The sequence below is a fragment of the Lutra lutra genome, chromosome 8 (genome assembly GCF_902655055.1).
Source record: "Lutra lutra chromosome 8, mLutLut1.2, whole genome shotgun sequence".
NCBI lineage: Eukaryota > Metazoa > Chordata > Mammalia > Carnivora > Mustelidae > Lutra > Lutra lutra.
In genome coordinates, this window is record NC_062285.1 from 80,595,005 (window position 1) to 80,617,772 (window position 22,768).

Consider the following 22,768-nt stretch of genomic DNA (forward strand, 5'->3'; position numbering starts at 1 on the left):
TCTCTCCCAAAGGAGGTGCTTGGCACAGGGGAGGTGCTTACAGAAATGCAGAGAAGGGGCAGGGAACATGAAGCAGCTTATATGAATTCCATAATGCCCCCAGTTCCCCCTCGCTTCCCTCTCCTCCCTAAAGAGCTTCAAAGATAATTTGGATATCAGTTGCTTTGCTAGAAGTTTGAGACTTGAGAGAACAGTTAATGAGGGTGTTCAATAATTATTTTCAAGTTCTCAAAGTTTCAGAAAAGTAGACTTTAAATGTAACATCTCTAGAGATTATACAAGCCCTCTGTATCCAAGCACATCTCCTTTCTGATCCCAAAGTGTATAAATACTTTCATCCTTCTTGAAGTTTCTAGACAATAAAAATGCACCCTTATTTCCCTCACTCCATCTTTACATCGTTAACGCCTTCAGCTGGAGCTTTGTTTTTCAGTGTGTGGTCCCTGGTCCAGCAGTATCAGCATCACATGGGAACTTGTTAGAAGTGTAAGTTCTGGGCCCCATCCTGACCTGCTGAATCCCAGATGCTGGGGTGGGGCCCAGCAACCTGTGTTTTCCCAAGCCCTCCAAGTGAGGTGGCACCTGTTGGAGTTTGAGCACCACTGAGCAGGGTACTATTCCTGGCCTCTCTCCACCACCACCCCTCTCACTGGGACTTGATTGTGAGTTGAGGAGATAGCAGTGAGCATGCTCTGCTCAGTGCCTTCCAGTTTTTGTTGGTTTTCTTTTTTCATTCAGAATCAACTTGCCCACAGTACACACACATTCCAACCTGCTGATACACAAGAAAATCTAATAAGAGCAGGCTCTCTCCTGTGATGGAAGGCAAAGGTTGCTCAGCATGACTGTGATGAGGAATATGTTTGTCTAATGCAAGACTGACTACCAAACCAAGTAGGCTGCAGATCTACAGCTGATGGTTTAATCGTCTGTCTCTATGTCATGGTTACAATAGGTTCCATACACAGGAGAGGGAGATGGGATGTTATTTATTGGACCCCTACAGCTCCAACTATGGGTTGTAGTGAAAAGTGGACAGGATGCAGGTTCAGATTGTGTGCAGTAAGGAGACCTAGTTGAGAGACTAACAGGGCAGAAGAACCAGAGGCAATCCTAGATTTTTTCAAGGAAATGGAACTTGAGAAATGATCAGTTGTGACCTCTCCCATTACAGACAAATAAGCAGAGCATGGAAGGAACTGAATGGTTTGCTCAAGGTCACATTGCTAGTTAGTGGTGAGAAAACAGGATGAGAACCCAGGACACGTGGCTCTCAGCTGTGTACTTTCTGAGCAGGTAGACCAAAGCAGACAACAGTAGAGAAACTTTAAAGTCCAAGAATATAGACATGGCCAAGTAGAAGAACAGGCCCCAGGGTTTTTCAGCATGGGTGGTGGGTTCAAAGCAAAGTGCTTTGTGCTCAGAGGAAAGCTCTGGCTCCAGTCCACATGGGCATGTTCTGTTGTCCCCTCACACCACCGAGGCTCAAGCTACGCAGCCTGCTCAGTGTGCTCTGAACATGGCTTCATTTTCCTGTGCTTTTCCTGGTGTTGTTCTCTCTGCCTTCAAATCTTTCCCTCCTGCCCATGTGTGGAAAATTCCATCTGGGCTTGGAGAGTGCTGGTTTAAATGCCATTCTTTTACAAAGTCTTCTCTGATTTCATCAGTCAACTTTTACCACTGTGCCATCTCCTCAACTCTGAATTCCCAAGACACATTATCTACTTATTACTTATGACAGTATTTACTTAAGCCAATGTTGTTTAAAAAAATACTAGAGAAAATCCCAAAAGCTACAACATAGTAGGCCCAACCAATACAGAGAAATGACTCAGGCAATGTGCTCCCAGGTCAAAGCTGGTAGTAAGAAACCATAAGTATAAGTGCTGCAGAGACACCAAAAGACACCAAAAAGTAGGTGAGCAGTGAAATCACAATTGCCCATGAGGGCGTAACATTCAGGAATCATGACTTCTTCAACTCTGGTAATAATAAGGGTGAGACCAGCAAAAGGATAGATACAGGTAGCTGATCTACGGAGAATCCCCTGGAAGTCCAAAGGCACAAATCCTCCAGAGCCCAGAGGGCCCAAGTGAGAGTTGTCATTGAGTCCAGCCTATACCCAGTCCTCTTCTGTGAGCTTCTAGTTGTGCAGGTCCCCCTTAATGAAGCCTGAGATGATGACAAAACTGAGAATGAAAATGTCCATGAATGTGAACATGCTGAGAATCAGGAAAATCTGCCTAGTTTCCTGAATCAGCAATTCTATGAGCAAGAACACAAGGGTCACAATAAAGAATGTCTGTAAAGACACGGGAAACATGCAGTGGGATGCTCTAATGAAGGATCTGAGAAATCCTGTCACCAGAAAGATTGTCAAAAGGTAAGGTACAGGCTTGGAAAACAATGGTTATCCTAGCAATGTGGGAGAGGATGAGGTTCCAGTCAATGGTGAAAACCCCAAGTTTACCTACAGTGACAAAGATGTAGAGACATGCTGAGCCAGAATGAGGAACCTGGACACTAACCTGCATACCACAGCCCAGCCAACATAGAAGCTAGGCCAGCCACCAAAAAGCAGATCACAGTGGCTGGTCCTGCTATATCTCTAGCCACCTCCCCAGCCAGGATATACACAATCATATCCACTGGGTTGTCCACACCCAGGACCACTAAATCCAGAGCATTCTAGCTTCTGGCAGGGGCAGTCTCAGCCCTGTGTTACTCCACCATATATCTGTGCACCAGCTTTTGCCCAAGCTTTGGATCTTCAAAGTGCCTGACACAGCATGGTAGCTGGGATTGAAGATGATTCTAGGATCAAGGAGCTATAGCAAGCTCAGGGAGCTGAGAGTCTCAGATCAAGTTCAGTGAGGTTGAGTTAAGCAGAATTGGGTTGGGGCTGCCAAGGTCTGTTGCTCAAGGTTTAAAAGCTGCTGCTTCATATTTCTTCTGGTAGGCACTCTCCCTCCATAATGCCTAAGACATGATAAACAATAAATTTTTACTAAATGCATTATTCAACCCACCAACCAAAGCTCAGAAACCCCACGTAACCTGTTGCAGCCCAAAGATCACAGAAACTGACATCAAAGGACATCATAGAGAAATTAGTCCTGCTTTCCCCCCAGAAAAAGTGTGAAATACCTCCCAACATTCTCCTTTTTACACCCTACATGATCCAATCCCATTTGGGTTCATCTAACATATTTAGCTTCATATACTAAGCTATAAGACACAATAGGATATGAATATATTGCGCAATCATTCACACACTGAATGTGTGCTTGGTGCTTGAGCATGAGTTATGATACATTAATTCACAGACTAGATGTTTCATTGCAATTACCCATTTTTTTTTTAAACAAATCATTTGAGCTTAACATACAAATATTGGTTTGCTGGTCTTAAACTTTTGGGCCCCAAATCAGCTAGCCAAGTTCAGATGGCACTTTGGCCCCCTTTCGCCTCATTCTGCATCATACATTCAGCTGTACTGATGACCATGAATGTACATTCCACCCCTTCTGTGATGAGGGGAGATAATAATAGAGATAAGGATGAAGGGGAAAATAAAATGCATTGAAAGGGGGCCTGAGAGAATGTGATGGTGGGAACACGTCATGAATGAGGGAGAGACTGTCTCCACTCTGTGCACTACAGATTCAACACAGGAATTGCAGGAGATAATGTGAGAGGACCTGGTACGGAGCCTGATAAGTGGCAGACATTCAGTAGTTTAACATGAGGGGGAACCAGAATCCTGTAATTGCCCAGGATATGGAAAATACAAAGAAGGAGTACCTGCTAGTAAGAGAATTCAGAACAAGGGAAGATGGGGCACCCCTCTGACTAGGTCCCTCTGAACCCATGACCCTTTTCCCCATTCCTCTTTCTCCTCCAGCTCCTTAAACTATCTTTGGAGGCTCCTGTCGTTTGCACTAAGGACGTTTGCATCATGTTTCTCTCTCTGGGGAACCGTCGCCAGCCATCTACCTCCCAAAAAAGACACAACAGTGGTTCTTCACATTTGTTGACTCACACAAGGTTGGTCACCTTAAAAAAAATGTCATACTCTCTGCTGAAGTCCATCCATGGACCCTGAGCAGGAATCCCAGAGGAGGACCATCTGAATGGCAGGAGCAGAGAGGGGTCATGCTTGATAACTTCTGTTTCCCTCAACTGTGTTGTGCAGGATGGTCTTTATGCTCTTTCCACTTTTACTGAAGGTGAAGCAGAGTGGGCCTATGACAGAATATGAAAATAATAGAGAAGCAGGGGTGCCTGGGTGGCTCAGTGGATTAAGCCTCTGCCTTTGGCTCAGGTCATGATCTCAGGGTCCTGGGATGGAGCCCCACATCAGGCTCTCTGCTGAGCAGAGAGCCTGCTTCTCCCCTTCTCTCTCTGCCTACTTCTCTGCCTACTTGTGATCTCTCTGCATCTGTCAGATAAAAAAAATCTTGAAAAAAAAATTCACTACAATATAAAAAAATAATAGAGAAGCAGCCCAAAGAACAAAACATCTGGGAATTAAGTAATATTTTATGACTCCAGCAGAGGTAGGCAAAACAAATAAATTAAGAAGCAAACTTATGGAAAATAAAGCAAACCCACGATTGGGAATCCTGAGAGAGTTTACTACAAATACAACTTATAACAGCACAGATAAACATCATCCTCAAATACCACTTTCAGAAATGCCCTTTCTCATGAAATAATCTGCAAGTATTCCTAGAGTTTCTATTCAGTCCAAATTCCCTGACCCAGCTGTGGGAGCCCTCCCCCTCCCCTCAGACCCATCACCTCCTCCCTAACTCAGCTCCTCACATACTGATTTACCCTTCCTGAGATGAACCTTTGGCTTAGGTAAGTACCTGCCCTGCCAGGGATGCCCTCCTCACTCCTTTCTGTCCAGTCTTGACCTTCTAGCCCTTCTCAACCGTATTCTATAACATTTTTCCCACATCTAGGAAGCCTTTCCTAAGCCATCCTGACTGATCCCCATCTCCAATCTTCCTCCCCTTCTCATCAGCCCTTACAGCCTGGCCTGAAGATCAGTTGAAACATTTTCCCATCCTATCAGCTAGTGTCCTAGGTGTGTCACTTAAATTCTTTTACAGTCTAAAAGCTTCCAGAGGGCAGGGCCAGGATCCATATACCTCTTCCTTCTGATTTCCATACTTCTACCCCCAACCTGCACTACTTAGGACAAGGATCTGTTCATGATTGTAACAAGCAACCAAAAGAGGCTTTTAGGACAGAGAAAAGGAATATATTGTATTGAATAACTACTGTATTATTGAATAACTGCTGTATTGATGTATTGATTAACTACTGTATCTTGAGATTCCTAGAAGTTTTTGTTTTTGTTTGTTTGTTTTAAAGAGATAAAGGGCAAAAAGAGAGAGAGAGAGATAAAGGGCAAACCAAGGAGGAAACAGGAGACTAGAACTTGCACCATCTTCTATTTCAAGAACATTTCCTGAGGGCATGTCCTAATGAGGACTCTGGGATTGTGAATCTCAGTTTCATTAGGAAACAGTCTCTCACAAAAGAGGTGCTTTCTCGGGGGCATATTTAAAGAAATGCAGACAGGGGTCAGAGAATAGGAAGCCAGCTTGTAGGAATTCCATAATGCCCCCTGCTTCCCCTTCCCTCCCTCCTCCTCCCTGTGTTTCTCTCAGTCTCTAAGCTCCTTCCAAACTCAGAAACCAAAGTTCCATCCCAAGTCTCCAAGAAAAACTCCTGCCAAATCCTGTAACAATCCACCCACTAAACTAAAGTGGCAAATCCAGAAATGGATTTGGTAGGGGTTGTTTCACCTTCAGGTGTTGGGAATAATGCTGTTATGAATACAGGTATACAAATATCTTTTTCTGCCCCTGCCTTCCACTCATTGGGCTGTATACCCAGAAGTGGGATTGCTGGATCATATGGTAACTGTATATGCATTTTTTTGAGAAATCACAATTTTTAGAGAAATCTCCACAACAGCTACACCATTTTACATTCCCTCCTACCATGCACAAGCATCCCATTTTCTCCACATATTCATGCTCTGTCTCTTGCTCTCTCTCTCTCTCCAATGAATAAATAAAATCTTTTTAAAAAGCTGGAGGAAATATTTCAAAACATAGATGAAAGTATGTCACTCTCCAGCTTAAAAATCCTTTGACTTTCCTTTGCACTTCTCCACCATTACAGTTTTCATGCTTTCCTTACACACTAGAGGACTGCTCTTGATCTCTCTCCCATCCTTACCTCCACAGGCCACATGGTCCCCTCAACACCATTTCACTGGCCACATTTCAATTCCTGAAAATGAGCCTTTGCACTCATGCAGATCCTTCTGCTTTGACTAATCTTCTGACTCTCCTTCCTTTTCACAGCCCACATCACTTCCTCACAGGTTGAACGTTTGCCAAAAATGGCATTGTCCTCTTTATCCTTAACCCAGAAGAGCCAGAACCAGAAAAATATCAGCTCATCACTCACTTCAAAATATGATTAATGCATTTCCATAGCTAAGATGACAGAGTGATGCTGGAAAGAATATTTTAGCTATATCAGATTGATATTTCTGGTGCGGTTGTTGTTGACAACCAGAAACCTGACCTATTAGAATATTAAAAAATGAGCATTTGTATTTCTCATTATGACCTGTCTGTGACCAGCTCTGAGCTCACAGCACTTAGAGCATTGTTAGTATTTATTAATCATCTATGGAAATAAGCACAAAGACCAATGGACATTAGGCATTAGTACAGAACTCTTTCTCTTTTGTTAAAGTTACTAAGGAGTATGGCCATAAGATAAGGAAAAATAGATATTTTGAATATGCTATTATTGCGGGAAGATCAACAGAGAGAGTAAAGGATTGCCTTTCTGTTTTAGTTTCAAAAGGAAAAAAATGCCACATATGTTCAGAAACAAGATCGACAAAGCAGCCTTTGGAGCCTGAATTTATTCAGGTAAATTGCATAAAAATTTAGAATAAATCTCGGAAACTATAATTAACTCGTTTGTTTCAGATACTTGGGGATCACCAACCTAGACCTCAATTCAATTCAGCTAACATGAAATCACTTAGACACTTAGCACATTATCCACATGAGACCTCTATCTAGTAGGTTCCTACAGTTTGCAAATACTGCGTATCCAGGACCAGCTTCCTGCCATACTCCCTGTCCACCCTCCTGATCCATAATATTGGTAACTCTAAGCAATGAGATCCTCTCAGCTTTCACTCAGATTCACCCAACAGCTGTCAGAGAGTGCTGCCCTTGAAACAGGATAAAGCCCTAAACCACATTCTTCCTGACAACTGCATTGCATCAGATAACTGAAGTGTGAGTGCTCTTTCTCCTCCTTCTGGAAAATGACACTTTCCTCAAGTCTTAAAAAGACTCATGCATACACACACACACACACACACACACACACACACACACACACACGCGTGCGCGTGTACACACACCTAGATCCAGAGTTTCCTACTCTCCATTAAGTCAAAACTTCTAAGATTATTTTTCTAAGTCTTTCTTCTCACTGTTGTTCTACCAATTATTCCTAGTATTAACCATTTCTGTGGCTCCTACTTAAACAGGACAAATATTTCCCCACACATGCATATCTTGCTGGCATTATCATCAGCTCTCACACAGACCATCCCTCTGCCTAGAACAGCCTCTTTACAAACCCCGTTCAACAGGATCCTCCTTCCTTCCCAAAGTTTCTCTGGCCACACCTATAGATAGATATCTGATCGCTTCAGTATGCTCTCCTTGCCCTCTACTCTCCCCTCTTCAATGTCCAATGTCATAAGTCACTGGCTTAGACTTTTGCACGGGGAGAACACACCGTTAGGGAGAAGGTTAGGAGTAGCAGGTGGTGAAGTGGAGCCCAAGAGCAGAGCTTCTGCCTGAGGATGCTTCCAGCTTGCCTTTCCCTTCCCAGATGAACAGTTAACTGGCCACAGCCAAGGAGGGACCCCAAGCTCCACAGACCAATTTGGATGTCAGAGATCTGACACAAGAACTGAGGTCCAAGTCTCTTTCACCACAACAAAGCAAAAGTAGAAGGGAAGTAACCCAAGGCAGCCTAGACAAAGTGCGCTATCTGTGACATTTATGATTCACTTCAGTGTCTTCCCTTGATGTGTGACAACTGAACAGACAGATGATACAGAGTTTTATTACTTCCACTGCTTTACCTGATTTGGGAAAGAAGTCACCTAATGCTCTGACATTAGGCAACGTGACATGATACTCAAGCTGCAATAACTACAAGTAAGTCTCATCTGCAGAAGGGCCAGTGGGACAATAGTCAAAGGATTGAATGGGTGTAGAATAGGATTTCACTTGTCAGGAGGATGGGGAAGTATCCTTACGGTGTAAGCTCCCAGAGAAAAGGTATTTCTGGATTTGCTACCTTTTGCCTGCACTGTCTATAAACAACCACACAGATGGGTTCTCTGTACATTGGGTTGGAGCTAAAGTGAGAAGCTGGATGGTCCCTCAAGTAGAAGCCAAAAAAGTTTCTAAGTGAGAAAGACTGGATTTAGTCTATTAGAGATCAGATTTTGGGGCTCCTGGGTGGCTCCATCAGTTAAGTATCAGCCTTTGGCTCAGGTTGAGATCCTGGGATCAAGCCCCCATTGGGGCTCCCTCCTAGGCAGGGAGTCTGTTTCTCCCTCTGCTCCTTCCCCCACTCATGTACTGGCATGTGCTCTCTCTCTCAAATAAAAAAATACAGTCATTAAAGAAATAAGATTTTAACTCAGTATAAAGGGATACAAAGGCAAATTCCACATGAGAAAATTCAGGTACCACACTAATCCTTTGTTCAAAAGACTTAGAGGAAAAACAACATTTTTATTCACCCTAAATTATCAACTCTACCACCATTACCCCCATCATATGTTCAGTTACACAAAGTATAAGAGAATAGTGGAAAACAAAGAATTTCCCTCTCTGGGAACTTACAATTAAGGGCACTTCATGAACCTCCCCACCTGCCAAAATAAGTAAAAGATATATCAGCTACGACCAAGAAGGGTATTCCTCAATAAGAAATGAACAGTCATGGTAAGAGTATGTCAAGATCCCAGATGGCTTCCTTGTTGATGGAAGGTAAGAGTAGTAAGGATCAGATTTTCTACTGTTGGAAAAACTAGAGAGTATCTTCTGTACAGCATGGGTCAACCTGAGAAGGCTGCATGGAAGAGGGGGAATTACCCCATTGTGACATTCTGAGTAACCATTTCCCAGGAAGACACCTGTTCAAGCTACATCTTCAGGTTGGGCCATGATCCAATAAACAGAGCCTCTTTCAGGCCTTCCTTTCATGTCCCCACCAGAAACACAAAGCAAACTCCACCATATCCTGAACCAGTAAATCTAATTGCCCAACCAGACAGATCCAGTTAAATATTTGCTACAGATCTATATACTAAGATATAATAATAATAATTCATCCTCCTCCTCCTCATCATCATCTCAGTCTTGGTCTATGCAGGAAAGAAAAAGAGAGAGAAACCATTGCAGTAGTAATAAAATGTAAACTCTCCCCTGAGGAATGAGAAGTAAAGGCTTTCCTGAAAAGTCAGAAAGAAAGTTGAAGTAACCAAATTCAGCTCAGTCTAAAGGAAATAAATATCCAAACTTATCTCCCAGGAGTTTTCTGAGAACAACCTCACCAAATGGATCATTTACCAGGCATCCTCCCACCTGTGATCTTACTTCGTATTATATTCTGTTTGCATGTTACTTTGAAGAAGCTTTCGTCTCCTTTTCTAAAATAAAAACGCCTTGGGGTACAACTTGCTTCATGTTCTTTCAAAGAGACTAGAAACCCTAGTTCTGCAAATAAATATTATTGCATGCAACTAAGACTTGAACTTGAAGACATGGAACCCCTCAAATTATCTGCTTATTAGACCCAGAGGAAACACAGCTACCTCCTCCAACTCACCCACCTACCCTACCACCCCCAGTATTACACCTCTCAAATCCCCTCCCAGTCAGGCAGAGGTTGAATTCCAAGTCAGTGATGCAGAATAACACAGCAGACCAACTGTATGTTGACCAAATCCATCCACCCAAATGTAGCCCAAAATCTATGCAGATGTAGACCAAAACATATGTGCTTCCTTCCCATAACCTATGGAGTCCATGCTACATGCAGGCATAATAGTAGTATCCTTGTACCATATTTGGGTAAACGATCAGATAGCCAGGGCTTTTCTAGAGGCTGTATACACTCCAAATTATCTAGTTTCATTCTGGGATGGTTGTGAACAGGTACCTTTTCTTAGTCCCTTTGGGATAACTGAAGAATGCAATGTTCCTCATTCATGATTTGACACATACAGGTTTAGTTTCAGTTAGAATCCAGTGTTGGAGATTCTTTTTTTTTTTTCCAAGATTTTATTTATTTATTTAACAGAGAGATACATAGTGAGAGAAGGAACACAAGCAGGGGTAGTGGGAGAGGGAGAAGCAGGCTTTCCGCCAAGCAGGGAGCCCGAAGCAGGGCTCGATCCTGGGACCCTGGGATCATGACCTGAGCCAAAGGCTGATGCTTAATGCCTGAGCAACCCAGGAGTCCCCAGTGTTGGAAATTCTTAACATTTCTATCATGCCAAAACAAAAGTGAACTACTAGACAAATGTTTCTGGAGTTCTTCAGAAAATAGATGGTCTACCAGGAAGAAAGAGAATTAGATTTTCCAAAAAAGAATCAGGAAGAGACTAGCCTTTTAGCCAGGAAGGGTATGAAATTAAGAGATTGGGAATTGATGTGTTACATTGATGTCAACAGTGAAAATCAATTTCTTCTCTATTTCCCCATGAGTCTCTCCACCCTTTTCTCTACCCTGAACATTGTCAACACAGAACATCTAATAAAAGTCCTCAAGAGAAACCAGTAGAAGGAAATCCATCTGCTTATCCACTTCATTTCCAAACTACAATTGTAATATAGGAAGGCCTTTGTCTACAATGAGCACTGACCTCAAATCATTTTTTCCAAGAAGGCTTGATAAACTCCTTTGTTTTCCTCCCTCAAATTTTTCCTTTCCTTGTAAGCACAGAATCTAGAAATTCACCCAGTGTTTCCATCCATCACTATACTCTGTCTCTACTGTTAGACTAGCAATTGTGAGTGGTCAGAGTCCATGGCGCCTTCTTCCATGTACCTCTTCCCAATAGACACTCTCAGTAATACACTGCATACAACATGGCTTAGGAAAGGCCAACTGTCTCTCTGGTTATATTCCTTCATACCTTTAATGTGTCCTTCTGTCCTCCCATGTTAGGATTTGGCTGTCTCTGTCCTCTCTCCTCAACTGTGCTTTGTCCTCTCAAAACCCTAGGTAGTTGTTTCACCACTTGCTCGCTTGGAAAGTTAATTGGTTTTGCTTTGGGGGGAAAGATATCAGATCATCTGAGTCATATGAAAGTTGTATCCTGGCTCAAAGTCCTGAGCTCATCTCCAAATAGAGATCCAGACGACTTCTCCACCAAGAACCACCTGACTCACACCAGCTCAGGCAACATAATCTACAACAACCAGCTTCTGCCACCACTTTTTAAGGGAAGCTCTTTATCCCTCTTCCTAGTTCTTTCTCATCCCCACTCTGCTTTGTGATTTCTGTGATAATTAAAGAAAAAAGGGACAAGGATAAACCAAATGAATATCATCCAAAAGTCCTACTGATCAATTTGGAATATACTTGCTGAAGAAATTGGTCTTTCCACATGATTTCACTTTAATTAAGGTTAAAATGAATCTGCCTTCTGGAAGTATATAACATATATCAATTGATAATGGAGAGAAGTAGCCCAAGGACTACTAGAGGGCAAGAGAAAGCACCATTCACCACATATAACCAAGAAAACAGGTGTCATGCATGGATAAGTGTTGTCTGGGTTTCTGGTGTTTGGGGTGCTGCCCACAGCATACAGGGCAGTAGGGAGGCGGGGAGGGTAGAGAAGAGTTTAATACTCCAAAGGCCTTTGAAATTAAAGAATTGCAAATATGTTTTGTGATAACAGCAAACTGCCTCTTGGTGACCCAGTTTTTTAAAGACTACCAGGCAGCCACACCCCAGGGGACCTGGGAAATCTTTCTGCCTCTAGCCTGACCTGGCTCATAATCAATCCCCCACCATAACATTTAAAATTAGATAAGAAAGGCAGGGAGATACCTTGAGCAGCTGTAAAAATAGATACCTAGCTCCTTGAGCCTGGAGGAAGAAGACATTCAAATCCTCTCTGGTGATGGGGGACCTCCTTATCACACTGGACCTGCTATTCTGCAAAGTACATACCGATGTCCTCCCCCAGAAGATAGGACACAGAGGCTTTCAAACTCTCCAGTGAGAAATGAGGTGAAACGTGAAGGAGGCAGCAGAGCCAGATGGAAAAATCTCCATTCATTAAAAAAACATGTATAAGCTTACTATGTGCTGGGCTCTGTGGAAGAGACAAAGATGAAGAAAGCAAGCTCTGCACCAGGTCAGAAAGGAAAGACTAGGAATAGGGCAGGGCAAAGAGGTGGGAAGGACGCTGGAGGAGAAACACCAAGGAATAACTTCCCTTAACTCACATTTTCTCATCAGAGCTGAGAACCTTTCTGGGCTAGAGGAGAACAGAGTGTAGGCCTGTGTATCACTCTGACCCCAGTAAACCTCCCTACCCTTCCCAAACTCATAAGGTACTGATCTGTATCTTCCCCCCCAAATCAAAGTCTAACTCAGGTGCCATGAATTACCCCCTGCTCAAACCCCATGGTGCTAGACAGCCAGAGGCTCTCCAAGCCCAGACTTCTTCCTCCTTGGCTCTGTCTCAACTTTCCTGCCAACTTTATAAGCAGGAGAAATCACTTACCCCTGGGCTTCTTCTGCCTCAGAGGAGAAACGCTTGGGAAGAAAGTGCAAGCCAAACCCAGGAAGAAGAAGAAGCTTGGCCAAGAAGAGTCAGGACTAGGAGTGGAGCTCACAGGGTGCCCTGGAGGAGTTGAGGCCCTAGAGAGGCGGGGCCTTCACAGAGGAGGGGCCTCAAGAGTGTGAGCACTGAGGAGGCTGGGCCTCAGGGAGCTGGGGCAAAGGGCAGAAGGGGCCTGGGAAGGATGTGTTAAGTAGGAAGAAGGTGGTTTAGCTGGAATCCTGGCTAAAGGCTAAATGTGGGCAATGGAAGACTAGTGAGGCCCTAAATGTGTGAGGAGGTGACTGAGGATTTAAATGAGACTTTGCTGGGGACTATGTTGGCAGTAGATGTGAATTTAGAAGTAAACAAACTTTCCAGGGTCTGGAAAGGAGGTCTGGAGGAGGTCCTGGTTGGCAAGAGGGGAGTGTGGGAAGCTTGGGTAGCCTGGCCTGTAGTGATTAGAGGCAATCCCAGATCCAGTTAAAGAGCCCACGCAGCAGTCCTGTAATCAAGGAGAGAAGCACCTCCCGCCACCCAGGTGCTTCTCCCAGAATCTCCTACCGGTTCCTTCACCATAGCCACCCATCCTTGTCTCAGCCACATTTCCAGTCACTCCAGGAGTAAAACTAAAAGGGAACTGGCTCAAGCTTTCCCCCGAAGGATTTCCCAAGACAGTCACTCGGCCTTCGCAGCATATTCTGACTGAATGAGCATCGAGCCTTGTGCTGGAGGAAGTAAAGACATGGTCCCGGCCTGTAGAGCTTCCTGCTCTAGACAATCATAATAAAGGGACCCCAAGACCCTGAAACAGTGACCAAAGGAAGGTGCTTCCTCCTCCCCAAACATTAATCTTCAAACAGAGGCAGGACTTCTCAGAGGTGGATGGTGGGGGTGGGGCATACTTAGAGACCCAGGGCTGAATGCCCAAGTGAAGGGCCCACAAGCCATGGGTCTCAGGGAAAAGGGAAACCACCGCCTCTCCTTGATACTGCTGACATGCCTCTAAACTGTCAATTATGTGCCTTAAAGATTTGGGGTGGAGGTGGAGGGAGGGGAGAGGAGGGTAGCAGCAGGTCCCTAAAGAGACAAAGTCTATACTAACTATACTAAGAGCACTGACCTTGGAGCAGAAAGAATTGCTCCAGATTTCAGAAGAACCTCCTACAAATCACACTGACACATCTGCAGGAGGCATGGGCCAAGGGCACTAACTGAGCACCTCCTGTGTTCCAGGTGCTGTGCTGGGTAGGGGAGGAGTGGCCTAACCAAGACCAATGAGCCAGAATTCCTTGAGGCAAAGGGGGCAGGCAGGACTGGAAGGATGGTTGTCATGACGGAACAGTAGGGGAGGGGCATCTGGGTGTTTGATCTGTGTCTGTTGCAACAGTCCTGGGCTGTCTCCCCTGCCTCAGCTGGGATTTCCCCAGATGTGCACCTGCTTGAGGGCAAGAAGGGCACCTACAGGAGGAGAATCTGTCTATCTGTACATCTGCTCCCAGAGCAATCTCTTCCCCTTTCTCCCTGTGCTATTTGCTGCCTGCTGGGTAGAGGTGGGAGACTGGGAGGAATCCCAGGGCCCCCAGTCACCAGGTAATGAAGAGAACTAGCCCAGGTCCTTCTTTCCCTATCTCCCCCTGGCCAGCTGCTGTGGGCTGGCAGCCCGAGGTCCTGGGGCCTTGCATTAGGTATGGCCCATCCCAGCGGTTCAGGGGTGGTACCTTGAGTCTGACCACTACAGGCCTCGTGCCTCCAGCCCCTGTTGTCTCCAGACGCCCCATCGTGGACAAGGCTATGTTCCTTCTGTTCCCTTGCATGCTACTGCCCACCCTACTTGCCAGTGGAGAGGGCAGCCTCCTGAACTCCTTCTAGCCACTTCCAGGTCAGGCCCAGACCCTGTGCAAATCTGACCTGAGCTCCATTCCCCTTCTTTGCCTCCCATGGCTACCCCCAGTGTCCATTCCATCTGGTGCCAGCACCCATAGCCGTGCCCCAGCCCCCAGACACTGCCATCCAGATGCACTTGCTCCCTCTTCCAGCCGTCCCCCAAGAGTCCACTGCCACCTCTGCTGCCCTTGCTGCTGTGCCCCTGCCCAGCCACACCAACAGTGGACACAGCAGCTCTGAAGCATCCTCTGCCGCCCCCAGTGGTGGTGTCACCCACTGTAAAGGTCGCATCCATCTCTGCCACCACCATCCCTGCAGCCACCACTGCTGCCTTAGTAGCCACAACCTCAATGGTGGCCATGACTGGGTCTCATCTGTCTGGGAGAAGAAGACGAAGACCAAGGGGCCTTACACGTGTGCCCTGTGCACCAAGGAGTTCCAGAACAGCTACAAACTCAGGAAGCAGAGACCATCTACACAGGAGCAAGGCTGGCCGCGTCCTCCGCTTGCTATGGAGATGCCCACCGTGGTGCCCCCAAGCCTCCTGAGCGTCCTCAGCTGAGTAGAGCCATTAGGGGAGAGGCGGATGGGGTTGTGGGGTGCGGAGAGGCCACAGAGGCGCAGGGACCACAGGTGGCGGGTGGGAGGTGACAGGGACCATCTCAGGAGGGCACACGTGGGGTAGCACACCTGTGAGAGGTGCAACAAGGCATTCCTCTGTGTCTTCCATCTGAATCCACAGGAGCTGTGGAGCTGTGTCTAGGAGCCCTGCCCGTGCCCAGTGTGCCTGCGGCACCGCAAGCACTAGGACCCCGTGAGCTACCGTGTACGCACAGGACAGGTGGTGCAGTGCACAAGTCCTACAGCCGCTCCCACTATGGCCAGAGCTTCCCCCGCAGGATCCCCTCAGCAGTCACGCTCCACAGTGACCTACACAGATGGACTTCACATGTCACGTGTGTGACAACTTTTTCTATGAAAGACCTACTGCAGCACACATGGTACCACACAGGGAGAACGTGCAGTGTCACATGTGTGGCAAGATGCCAAGCTCGGCTTCTGTTTCCGACCACACGCAGGTGCAGACATCATGCTCTCTATGAACTGTGCAGCAAATGTACCCCTGAGCTCTGTCCTAGGACAGCAGTGGTGACAGGGGCCAGGCAGACCTGACCCCACACACCTGTCCTCCCGGTTGTGCTGAAGCCCCCTGGACAGTGGGCAGGGGTGACAGAGGACAGGAGCGGCCACTGCCTTCACCCCTCTCCTCTCTGTACCCCTGCCCTGCTGTTCCAGTTCTGTGAGCCTTCTCCATGATGCTCCTTGCTCCCCTCCTTCCTCACCCCTCCCACTACTGTCTGCAGCACCGCCCCCCCCTCACATTACTGTTTTTGTTTCTTACCAGGAAGGAAGAGAATCAAAGATTCTACCCAAAGTGGGGAAGGGGTGAGATTGGAGAAGAGAGAAGCAGGGAAGACAAGGGTACAACCTTGAGAAAGTGTGGATATTTGGGTTCAGGCTCTAGACAAATTAGGAGCCACTAGTTCCAGAGGAGGGACAAGAGACAGAAGTTTAAGGCATTAGGGTAAACAGGAGGATCCAGTCGGTATAGGACCTTCCTGGAAGTGGACGGAGTTTACTGGGTTCAGAGTTTAGAACCTTATACAAACATATAGAATTATTGGTATTCAGCTGGTTTGGGCTCCTACAAGTCCATTACTATGCTGCTTCTCTCTTATTTATTTATTTATTTATTTGACAGAGAGAAATCACAAGTAGGCAGAGAGGCAGGCAGAGAGAGAGGAGGAAGCAGGCTCCCTGCTGAGCAGAAAGCCCGATGTGGGGCTTGAACCCAGGACCTGGGATCATGACCTGAGCCGAAGGCAGTGGCTTAACCCACTGAGCCACCCAGGTGCCCCACTTCTTCTCTCTTTTAAACACTTATTTTGCCTCCCAGCTAAGGGCCAGGGGAGCAGAGTGAGGAAGGGCAGACATGAAGAGCTCACAGTTACTGGGCGCACACTGGGTGCCGAGGCTGTGGCCTTCCCACCACAGTCTGATGCCCCCTGCAGCCCCGTGAAGGATTTCCCGCAGCCCGGACAGGCATTCCCCACCTGGTACAGGTGAGTGGGTCCAGTTGAGGAGGCTACAGGGGGAGGAACAGGGCTGGGATCCAAGTCAGCCCAGACCTCCTGTTTCCCCAGCCCCCCACCAGGGAAGTCCTGGCAGAGCCCGGGAACCAGAAGGCCATACCTGCAGCTTCAGGATGGGGAGGGAGGGGAGGAAACAGGGCACACTGGATCTCTGGGGCATCTCTGGGGCGAGGGCAAAGGCTGGGGAGCACACCTGTAACCCAGCTCGAGAAATGCCATTGAAAGAGAGAACCTGGGCAGAAACACACAGAGGGTAGGGAGGAGGCTGAGGGGAGGCAGCAGTCAAAGACAGAGCCTGGGAGGGCAGAAGGAGGATCTTCAGGGGGAGGCCAAGGCGGGTGTGGGCAGAGCAGAAGGGCAACGATGTGGAGGAACCAGGCCTGCTGCAGAGTGTCGGGTGCCAGGGAGGGAGAGATAGCAGGGGCATGGGGAGGAAAGATAAAGGCCAGGGGAAAGGATGGAAAGCAGGAGGGAGGGAGGGAGCCTGTGGAGGTGACGTGGGCCTGAAGCCAATAGAGGAGCCCAGGGTCAGAGCAGGTTACACAGAGAGGGGAGATGGAGTCAGGCCAAAAGGCTGGTAGAGTGGCAGGACTGGGGAAGGAGCGAAGGTAGGTCACACTCACACACACACACACACACACACACACACACACACACACACAACTCAAGTAAAAGGAGCAATTCTCCTGAGTCCCAGTAATTGTCCCCAGCCCCATCACCACACACCCTGGCAGGCATGTGGAGGCCATGGAAGGCAGGGCCACAGGGATGAGAGGAAGGGAGGGGAGAGGGAGGTCACGAGCCAGGGAGTGCCTGTCCTTCTGTGCCTGTTAGTGCCTGTGAGAGCACCTGCTCTGAAGAGCAGCCTGTGCCTGCAGGACTCCACAGACCACTGGCCCTCAGGCTCCTCATTCAGGCTTCCTCTGCGGGCATCTGCACAGAGTTTACACTGATTCTGGTCTCTGTGGGCAGAGCAGTTTGTCATTTTGCTGTTTGCCTCCTTGTCAGGACCTCAGCGGGGGCACAGGGAGCCAGAGCAGGGAAAGAGACAACAGGGGGTGCTTGGGCAGGCCCCACCCCTCAACATGGGCAAATGCGTGTATACACACACACACACACACACACACACACACACATGCTCACTTCCACCCCATGCAACCAAATAAAATACACAAAAGCAGCCGAGACACCACTCGCTCATGAGACACACAACTGCACACAGGCACTCAGACAGACCTACATGCCATCACCCACAGATGGACAAACAACAGCTTGGGGCCCAAAACCCCCTGGGTGTGCAGCTCACTGGCCTCAACACATATATACACACACACACACAGGAGACCTGTTCACTTGGGCACTCACTTCCCCAGAGGACTGTGTACACACACATCACTGCCTGACACATCTCAGGCTCCCTCCAGTGGCTCAGTTCCAATTGCAGCAATTTCAGATCCCCCAGCCCTGCTGTGAGCATCTGCCTCCCTCCTCTCCCCTTCATGCTGGTGCCCCAGTCCAGCTGCTGATTCCCCCCCTGCTCAGCTGTCTCCTGCTTGGCGTAGGGTTGGCTCATCCTGCTTCAGAAACAACACAGAGCTTCTCCTCTTCTCCTCCATCCCTGCCCTGCTGGGTTTCTCCTTCTAGACCTCCTCCTGACTCCCCTCTTCCAGGCAGCCTTCCCTGATGCACTCACTGGCTCCGATTCTGAAATTGCCCTTGTCCTATGTACCTGTAGGTGTGTGCTGGGTAAGTGTCACCAGCTTACTCTGCATATGAGTGGGCAGGGAGGGGACTGTGCGCTCCCCAAGGGCAGGACCCCTGGACCCAGTATTTCAGGCAAATGCCAGCCCTCCCCCACCAGCACCAGACTGGGGATGTTCTTGGGAACTCTGCTACCTGGTTGTAACAAACACACAGAAAAATGACACCGGTGCTGCCGCAGGCCCCAGGAAGGTCCCCCTCTGTCACAGGCTGCAAGTGTCACCTTCACAATGACCTTCAGAACCATGCGGGTGTAGGTATGACCTCCAGTCTGTCTTCCCACATCCACCTGGTTTTCTCTGGAAATAGTGCTTCCCCACGGGGTCCTCACCACCTTCTCCAGCCTGGGAGAACACAGGGCCCACCCTAAAGGACACCCGTGTGCCCCTGGTGAAGAGTCTCAGGGCAGTCCTGCAGTCTGGGAGGGGATCCCCACAGAGGAATCCAGCATGAGCTGGCCTCCTGCAGGGGCCACTGTCAGCTCCACTGGGAAGAAGGTGGCAGGCAGCGGGACAGGCTTACTGTACTGAACCCAGGAGAGAGGGACAAGGTCACCCTGAGAACCATGCATGACCACCTCCCCACCTCACCCCAGGGTTGTGTCAGCCCAGCCCAGCTCCCTGGGGAGACAGGAGCCCTACTGGCCTCCCCCCGCCCCTGATATGCTTCTCCACAGCCCTGCCTCCCCCCTGCCCCTGAGCTGCTTCTCCACAGCCCTGTCTCCCCCTACCCCCTCTCCCTAGTACAGTGAGTGGTGCCCTCCCTCCCCCTTTCTCTCCTGCACCCCTACCCCCAGCAGTGCCCTTCTCCACCTCTGTCCTTCTGTGTCCTCTGTCCCTTTCTCTGCTCCCTTCCTCACTCTCAGTTTTCTTCCTCTGATCTCAGTCTGGACTCTGCCATTTCTTTCCCAGCCCAGTCTGTCTCTAACCTGCATCTGGTTTCTGTCCACTCTCTCTCCTACTGCTCAGAGCAGGGCTGCAGATACAGGAGTGTGGGGGTCCCTTCAGCACCAGAGGACTCTGGATTTGTGACTAGAGCTCTGAACTGCTGAGTTCCTCACACACACGTACACACACACACAGGAGCCTCTCTGTGCACATTTCTCTGGCTCTGTCCTCATCTTGGCCCTGTGTCCATGGATCTGTCTCTGGGCTCTGGGTCCATGGCTTTCCCACCCCTGAGCCTGGGTCCATCTCATGTCTCTGAGTCTGTCTCTACTATCTCTGGCATCCAGGAGTCTCTCTGTGTTTGTCTTGGATCCTTAGCTCTGCTATCTTGATGATCCTCTCTTTCCCTTCCCTGGCTCTGTCTCTGTCTCCCTCTCTGTTCGACTGACCACTGTCTGTCTCTGTTAGCTGTGTCTGGGTCTATTAGACTCTCCAGGTCCATGGACCGACTCTATCTTGTTTTTCTCATCTTTGGTCTTGGCAAGAATTTACTAGGCCTTTCTTTCCCTATCACCGTGTCCAGATTTCCCTTTCCCTGCCTCAATCCCTAACCACCCCATGGATCTAGGGGTGAGCTGGCACATAAGGGCATGGAGGGGACATGCCTGGCAGTCCTCTGTGTAAAATGTAAATGGCTGACAGATGGCTGCAGCACTCTGCTCCTCACAGAACATTCTCCAGGACTCTGGATGCAGGTCTCCTCCCTGCCTGCTATACTGCCTGGTTACGCCCTGAGGCTTGGCCCTGACCTGCCCCAGTGCATCCAATGGGAGTCACGGGAAATTCTGGGAGGGCACTCCAGGTCCCCTCAGTCAGCTATCTCTGTTTCTTGGGCACTCTGAGAGGGTGAGGACAGGAGTTAGGCTCACTGGAGGTGCTTGCTGAGGGGTGATGGGGGCTGTGTGCACCACAGAGAGTCTGGGAGCTCTGCCTCTGCATCCCACAGGAGAAGTGCCCGGACAGTCCTTGCACCCCTCAGACAGGCATACGTGGGACACCCAGGCCAGGGAGGAGCTGTGACAGGTTGCAAGTACAGGAAGGGGAACAGGAAGTATGTGCGTCCCTCCCATATCCTCTTATGGCACCCTTCCTTGCACACAGGAAGTTCTCCATAAAGTCACTGGCTCCTATTTCACCAGGTGTCCCAAAATAAGCCCCTAAATCAGTGGAACTCAGTCCCTTTCAATATTCCTTCCCACCCCCACCCCCACTGACTCACCCTCAGTCCTTCAGTATCTGCCCCAGGACAGTGTCCCCTGCCAAGCCTTCCCAGACCTCAGAGATCATTGGACCCCTGTTCAAATCTCAGTCATCCCACCCCCTCCTCCCTCATTACCTGTTGTCCCTCCCTCATCCTCTCCCCCCTCCTCGCCCATCCAATACAGCTTTGTCCCCTGGGGGTCTCCCCAAAGACCAGCAGTCACTAATGAGCACTGAGCACTAGAAGGGGAGGGCCAAGGGCAGCCTGGTGGGGAGAGGGGACTCCAGAGCTGGAAATAAGGAGTATTAATAATATTAATAGTATTAATAATAAGGAGTCCTGCCAGCATCTGTCAAAGAGGCCATCTCCCTCCAGCATCCCTGTCTCCTACCCCCTGGCTCCTGCCAATCCATCTCCTTTGAGGGTGATGGACTGAGCTCAGGTGCAAATTCACAGAAGCCTAGACTCATAATGCCTGGTCTGCTCCAGACCCATTCTCTCCAGGAATGTTAGTAGCCCTGCTGTCTTTCCTTCAAAAAATCTCAATGACACTGGAAGCTGAGGTTGTAGAGGGAGCCCAGGGGAAAAGAAATTGCTCTCGGCTCAATATCTTCATCTCAACCCTTCATCTCCACTGCACATCCCCCAAATCACAACTTAACACTTCAGGCAATGGCAAAGAGGGTGAAATGGGGAAGCCTGGGTGGCTCAGTGGGTTAAAGCCTCTGCCTTCGGCTCATGTCATGATCCCAGAGTCCTGGGATTGAGCCCCCGAGTCGGGCTCTCTGCTCAGCAGGGAGCCGGCTTCCCTTCCTCTCTGCCTGCCTCTCTGCCTGCTTGTGAGCTATCTGTCAAATAAATAAATAAAATCTTAAAAAAAAAAAAAAGAGGGTGAAATGTCAGGAAGACGTTCCCAGCCTTCAGGAGATGCTGAGTGCCTCCAGAAATCAAGGAGATGAGGGAAAGATGGACTTGAGAGGCCAAAGATCTCTTTTCCTGATAAATGCAATTTCCACCAGGGGGGCAAGGGACTTGAGGGAAGCTTCTCAGCAGTGACCTGTGAAGGGCTCGGGGCCACAAGATCCCAGGAATTTCTGAATGTAGGAATCCCCTCCCACCGTGCTTCCCGCTGGCATTCCTTATTCCGTTCGGGCCCTGAAATGCCATCCCCTGTTCCAGCCCCCTTCACTTTTCTGGTCCCCGGCCCTGGGGATGCTGGCACAGAAGGGCCACCTGGCTTTCCCTTTATGATTGGACAGCAGGTGACATCCCAGCTCCCAGAGGTGATGCCTCGCACAAACACATAGGCCACACACACTGTGCTCTGCACACCCCCACCCTTGGCACACACCTTCTCTGCTCCTCAGAGCCCCACTGCCCCGACCCTCTCCTCCGACTTCCTGAGCTGCTGGAGGAACTTCTGGTCATTCATCATCTGCTCTTTGCCCTGTGTTTCCAGAGGCTCCTCCCAGCTGCAGACAGGGAAGTCCTTTCCCCTTTCTCATTCTGCTCCCTCCTACCACAGCGCCTGTTTCCAGTTCCCAGGCACTGTCTGGGGCGACAGGGGAAACAGCGAAAACAGGTGGTCTGTGAGCTCTCTTCTCTGAATCTGCCCTGCTGATCCCCGCCCTCCTGCCCGGGAAAGGTCTGACCATCTGTGACCCACCAGGCTTTACCCCACATCCTCTCAGTGTCCCTGTGATGTAGGAAAGACATTAGGGTTTGAAGCTGATGGCCAAGAAGAATTATTGAGATATATTTGGTGCAAAATGGTGATTTTATTAGAGCACGGCGCCAATCCCCGTGTACAGAAAGATCTCCAATGGAATCATGAGGAGTGGCCCATTATATATTTTCAAGTTGGGAGGGGATTAGGAATAGCCTAAGGAATTCT

The 22,768-nt window shown here is 48.5% G+C and overlaps 1 protein-coding gene and 1 pseudogene across 3 annotated transcripts in view; both read right to left on the reverse strand.

Annotated features, from left to right (window-relative positions):
- LOC125106816 (cationic amino acid transporter 3-like) overlaps window positions 1–22,768 on the reverse strand; it is a 48,571-nt gene that overhangs the window by 6,649 nt on the left and 19,154 nt on the right. Inside the window, exon 1 of one of the 3 annotated variants that reach the window (XM_047741420.1) lies at window positions 12,890–12,960. The exons of 1 other annotated variant lie outside the window; for it this stretch is intronic. The gene's annotated coding sequence lies outside the window, so the exon portion shown is untranslated. Of the gene's footprint in view, window positions 1–12,889; window positions 12,961–22,768 lie in introns of those variants that run through there. One more of the 3 variants, XM_047741422.1, reaches the window with a different exon arrangement.
- LOC125106947 (cationic amino acid transporter 3-like) lies at window positions 1,729–14,706 on the reverse strand (annotated as a pseudogene).